The 6,000-nt window shown below is 51.7% G+C and overlaps 1 protein-coding gene across 5 annotated transcripts in view; it reads left to right on the top strand.

Moving 5' to 3' along the window:
- Window positions 1-5,285, top strand: part of CELF6 (CUGBP Elav-like family member 6) — a 55,316-nt gene extending 50,031 nt beyond the window's left edge. For all 5 annotated transcript variants that reach the window (XM_054168729.1, XM_054168727.1, XM_054168728.1 and 2 more), the window contains one exon: window positions 4,447-5,285. The gene's annotated coding sequence lies outside the window, so the exon portion shown is untranslated. The remainder of the gene's footprint in view (window positions 1-4,446) is intronic.
- Window positions 5,286-6,000: the final 715 nt, after the last annotated feature.

Genomic DNA, 6,000 nt, shown 5'->3' on the forward strand with positions numbered 1-6,000 from the left:
ATCAATGAAGATGTTAAAGAGCATGGGGCCCAGCACTGATCCCTGGGGGACGCCACTGGTGCCTGGCTGCCAGCTGGCTGTGGCACCATTCACCACCACTCTCTGGGCTCAGCCTCCAGCCAGTTCCTCACCCAGCTCAGAGTGCTGCTGTCCAAGCCATGAGCTGACAGCTTAGACAGCAGTTTACTGTGGGGGATGGTGTCAAAGGCCTTGCTGAAGTCCAGGCAGACCACATCCACAGCCTGCCCCACATCCACCAGGCAGTCACCTGGGCATAGAAGGAGATCAGGTTGGAGAGGCAGGACCTGCCCTTCCTAAATCCATGCTGGCTGGGCCTGAGCCCTTGGCCATCCTTCAGGTGCAGTTATTGCCCCCAGGATAATCTGCTCCATCACTTTCCCTGGCACTGAGGTAAGGCTGCCAGGCCTGGAGTTTCCAGGTTCCTCCATCCAACCCTTCTTGTGGATGGGGACCACCTTGGCCAGTTTCAGTCATCTGGGACCTCTCCAGTGAGCCAGGGCTGGAGGAAACTGATGGAAAATGTAACAGTTATTTCCTGGTCTGACTCATCTTCATCCACCGCTGGGTTCTGTGAGGTGCTGGGGCCTGCTGAGGCTCCTTCCTCACCGTCCCTGCTTGGTGATGAGTTTTGCCTTCTTTTCCTGCGTGTGGTGACCGGTGCTAGAGAGACTGCGTTGGCAGGAGCAGCAGCGGTTAAGTGTGGAGCTGCTGGTGGTGGGGCAAACCCTTGTGCCTGGGGCTCAGGCTGAGATCTGCCACACTCATTACAACCTGACCCCTCCCTCTTTGTGTTTGCAGAGTGCTTACAATGCCCACAGCAGACAGGCCCCCAGTGGTTAAAGAGTGCAAAGCAGTGTGTTATCACCCTCCAAACAGCTCTTCATGGGTTAGCTCCTCCCCCACCCAACACACTCACAGCAAGTGCCCCTATAAGGATTACATTCAAGCATATGGAGCATAGTGCAATGTAAGGCAATTTCCCATCACAGGCACTTTTATCTACACCATTGGCTTCATAGCCTGCTTCAGGATAATTTCCTATGTTAGAAAGGTTCCCACTGCCAGTGAAAGTCAAGGAATTCAAGAGATACATGCCCAGCTGCATTGGTAAAGTTTTGATCCAGTTGAGCAGCATCTCTATCATTAACCACACCACATGGTAAGTTATTAATGTGTGGATGTGGGTCCAAAAGCCCCAGCCAAACACCCATGCAAAGGCTTGGACCGTCAGGCTCTTTAAAATTGCCATCTCTACTTCCAGTCCCTTTTCCAGAACAAGGATTGCTTTCCCAAGGCAAGATTAATTCCAAGCCCCATGTTGGGCGCCAAAAATTGTAGTGGTTTGAGCCTTAGCTGGGAGTTAAAAGCCCAGATGGGGGAAAGGCTGAGACTCTCTCCCCCACTCCCCTCTCCTCCCCCCAAACAGAGAGGGGGGAAAAAAAAGGGTAAGGAGGAAATCCACTAAACAATAATCTGGAGTTGGCTTGGAAGGAGAGAGGTGAAGAATTGTCTTTAAACTATATACATCTATATATATAACAATAACAGGAAAGGTTCACAAGGGCAAGGAACAAGGATGGATGGGAGGGGGACAAGAATAATACAAAACCAGTCTCTCTCTGAGGAGGTGCAGAGGCAGCAGGGAGAAGGATCAGGTCCAGCCACGTGGCTGAGGAGCAGGAGGGCAGCTGCAGCAGCTCTCATCCAGCAGAGGCAGGAGCCAAAAGGAGGCCAACCGCTACGATGTCCTGCTTGTTATACCCTAGCTGGGCAGGGAGGGGGGAGTGGAACAGACTCAGCTTCCCAGGGGAAAACGCCCTGCAGGGAGGGTAAAGTACCCCAAGCCCTCCCCCCTGCTTTGGTTTTTGTTTTCTGGATGGGTGTTACCCCACCACACCTGTCCCTCTCCCCATCTTCTGTCTTGCTCCAGCCTTCACAGTATCACACAGTCTCACAGTCTCACAGTATTGCCAAGGTTGGAAGAGATCTCGAGTATCATCAAGTCCAACCTGTCACCACAGACCTCATGACTAGACCATGGCACCAAGGGCCACATCCAATCCCCTCTTGAACACCTCCAGGGATGGGGACTCCCTGGGCATAGAATACATAGAATACATAGAATACATAGAATACATAGAATAAACCAGGTTGGAAGAGACCTTCAAGATCATCGCGTCCAACCCATCAACCAATCCAACTCCGCCCAAGCAACTAACCCACAGCACCAAGTACCCCGTCAAGTCTTCTCCTAAAAACCTCCAGCGATGGCGACTCCACCACCTCCCCAGGCAGCCCATTCCAATGGGCAATCACTCTTTCTGTATAGAACTTTTTTCTAACATCCAGCCTGTATCTCCCCTGGCGCAGCCTGAGACTGTGTCCTCTTGTTCTGGTACTGCTTGCCTGGGAGAAGAGACCAACATCTGTCTGTCTACAACCTCCCTTCAGGTAGTTGTAGAGAGTAATAAGGTCACCCCTCAGTCTCCTCTTCTCCAGGCTAAGCAACCCCAGCTCCCTCAGCCTCTCCTCATAGGGCTTATGTTCCAAACCCCTCACCAACTTTGTTGCTCTTCTCTGGACTCGTTCCAGCAAGTCAACCTCCTTCCTAAACTGAGGGGCCCAGAACTGGACACAGTACTCGAGGTGCGGCCTAACCAGTGCAGTGTACAGGGGCAGAATGACCTCCCTGCTCCTGCTGGCCACACTGTTCCTGATGCAGGCCAGGATGCCATTGGCCCTCTTAGCTGCCTGGGCACACTGCAGGCTCATGTTCAGTCTACCGTCGACCAGCACCCCCAGGTCCCTCTCAGCCTGACTGCTCTCCAGCCACTCTGACCCCAGCCTGTAGCTCTGCATGGGGTTGCTGTGGCCAATGTGCAGAACCCGGCACTTGGATGTGTTAAATCTCCTGCCCTTGGACTCTGCCCATCTGCCCAGCCTGTCGAGGTCCCTCTGCAGAGCCTCTCTACCCTCCAGCAGATCAACTCCTGCCCCCAGCTTGGTGTCATCAGCAAATTTACTGATGATGGACTCGATGCCCTCATCCAGATCATCAATAAAGATGTTAAAGAGCAAGGGGCCCAGTACTGATCCCTGGGGCACACCACTGGTGACTGGCTGCCAGCTGGATGTGGCACCATTCACTACCACTCTCTGGGCTCGGCCCTCCAGCCAGTTCCTAACCCATCTCAGTGTGCTCCCATCCAAGCCATGGGCTGACAGCACATCCCAATGATGAACAAGTCTCTCTGGGAAGAACTTTCTCCTCACCTCCAGCCTAAACTTCCCCTGGCACAGTTTCAGACTGTGTCCTCTTCTTCTGGGGCTGCTTGCCTGCCTGGGAGAAGAGCCCAACCCCCACCTGGCTACAGCCACCTTTCAGGTAGTTGTAGAGGGCAATGAGGTCTCCCCTGAGCCTCCTCTTCTCCAGGCTAAGCAACCCCAGCTCCCTCAGCCTCTCCTGCCAGGGCTGTGCTCCAGACCCCTCCCCAGCCTCCTTGCCCTTCTCTGGACACCTTCAAGTCTCTCGATGTCCTTCTGAAACTGAGGGGCCCAGAACTGGACACAGGACTCAAGGTGTGGCCTAACCAATGCAGAGCACAGAGCACAATGACCTCCCTGCTCCTGCTGGCCACACTATTCCTAACACAGGCCAGGATGCCATTGGCCTTCTTGGCCCCCTGGGCATACTGCAGGCTCATGTTTAGGCAGCTGTCAATCAGCACCCCCAGGTCCCTCTCTGTTTGGCAGCTCTCAGCCACTCTGACCCCAGCCTGTAGCTCTGCATGGGGTTGCTGTGGCCAAAGTGCAGCCCCTGGCACTTGGATTTGTTGAATGCCATCCTGTTGGCCTCTGCCCATCTGTGCAGTCGGTCAAGGTCCCTCTGCAGAGCCCTTCTGGCCTCTAACTGACCAACATCTGCTCCCAGCTTGGTGTCATCTGCAAACTTGCTGATGACTGACTCAATCCCCTCCTCCAGATCATCAGTGAAGATGTTAAAGAGGATGGGGCCCAGCACTGATCCCTGGGCTCCTCCCCTCCATCCCTCCCTCTCTCTGTCCTTCCCTCCATCACTCTCTCCGTCCTTCCCTCCATCACTCTCTCCATCTCTCCATCCTTCTTTCCCTCCACCTCTCTCTTCATCCTTCTTTCCATCTCTCTTTTCATCCTTCCTTCAATCTCTCACTTCATCCTTCCTTCCCTACATCTCTCTCTCCTTTTGTCTTTCTCCATCCTTCTTTCCCTCCACCTCTCTCCACTCTTCTCTCCATCTCCCCAACCTTCCTTCCCTCTATCTCTCTCCATCCTTCCCTCCATCTCTCTGTCCATCCTGCCTTCCTGCTCTCCCTCTCCCTCTCCCTCTCTCCCTGCTGTGCTGCCTGCCCCCAGGCTGGGGCTGACAGCCCCTTCCCTGTTTTGCAGGTCGGGCGTCCCGCGGTGTCTGACGACTTTCCCCTTCCCCACGTGCAGTATCCAAACCTGTAACTCTCTTTCTTTGCAACACATCCCGGAGGAGGAGGAGGAAGAAGAGGAGGAGGTGATGGAGAAGGCAGCGAAGAGGAGAAACCATTCTGGTTGTAGCTTTTCTGTTTTGATTTCTTTTCCCAAACCGGTCTTGTTTGCCACTTGACGGGAACGAGCGAGGAGGAGGAAGGAGGAGAGCGATGCCAGGCCGGGGAGCTGCCCCTCGCCACCGGCGGCTCGCCGCGACTCAGCCGCAGTCCTCCCCGGGGAAGGAAGGACCGACGGCCCCCGGGGCGGGCGGGGCCACATCTGCCCTCGCTTCTGGTTGGGGATTTTTGGTTTGGTTGGTTTCGGTTGGTTGGTTTTGGCTTTTTTTTGTTTTTAGAGTCGTTGCTGGTTTTTTTTTCCCAAGCACTCATTTTGCTGCTACCGATTTCCCAGGAGAAAAAAACACAAACCACAAAAGAGGCTCCAAATGGATTCTTTAAACCAAAGCCGGTGGGACGGGACCAGCCTCGGGCAAGCTTCACCTGGAGGAGGAGGAGGAGAAGGAGGAAAAGGAGGAGAAGGAGAAGGAGGAGAGAAAGAGGAGAAGGAGGAGAGAAAGAGGAGAAGGAGGAGAAAAAGAGGAGAAGGAGGAGAAAAAGAGGAGAAGGAGGAGAAAAAGAGGAGAAGGAGGAGAAAAAGAGGAGAAGGAGGAGAAAAAGAGGAGAAGGAGGAGAAAAAGAGGAGAAGGAGGAGGATGCTTGGTTGGAAAAAAAGAGAAAGGGCAAAGATTTGCTTTCTTTTATTGTTTTTTTGGGGTGGGGGGGGAGGGAGGTTTATTTTTCCCTCCCGCAGTTGAGGGTAGGGTGGGGGGGGGGAAAGCAAACAAACAAACAAACAAACAACAACAACATGAAAGAAAGAAAGAAAGGAAGGAAGGAAGGAAGAAGGAAAGAAAGAAAGAAAAAGAACGGAAAGAAAGGAAAGAAAGAAAGAAAAAGAACGAAAAGGAAAGAAAGAAAATGAAAAGAAAGGAAAGAAAAAGAACGAAAAGAAAGGAAAGAAAGAAAGAAAAAGAACGAAAAGAAAGGAAAGGAAGAAAGAAAAAGAACGAAAAGAAAGGAAAGGAAGAAAGAAAAAGAACGAAAAGAAAGGAAAGGAAGAAAGAAAAGGAAGAAAATGAAAGAAAGAAAAGAAAGGAAAGAAGGAGAAAGAAAGAAAAAGGAAAGAAGGAAAAAGAAAATGAAAGAAAAAATAAAAATAAAGGAAAGAAAGAAAAGAAGGAAATGAATGAAAGAAAGAAAATAAAGAAAAGAAGGAAAGAAAAGAAAGAAAGGAAAGAAAAGAACCCGCAGACCCCACGAAGGCTGAAAGGCTGTGTTGGACTTGTAGAAGATATATATAAATAAGTCTATATATAGAATATATCCCCCTGGGGGCAGGGCAGCCCCCTGCTTGTCACTGGCACAGGGACATAGGAGTTAACCTTGTTTCAGAGTCATATCATTCCTTAGAGTTTAGGGACCA

This window comes from Dryobates pubescens, chromosome 17 (assembly GCF_014839835.1).
Source record: "Dryobates pubescens isolate bDryPub1 chromosome 17, bDryPub1.pri, whole genome shotgun sequence".
NCBI lineage: Eukaryota > Metazoa > Chordata > Aves > Piciformes > Picidae > Dryobates > Dryobates pubescens.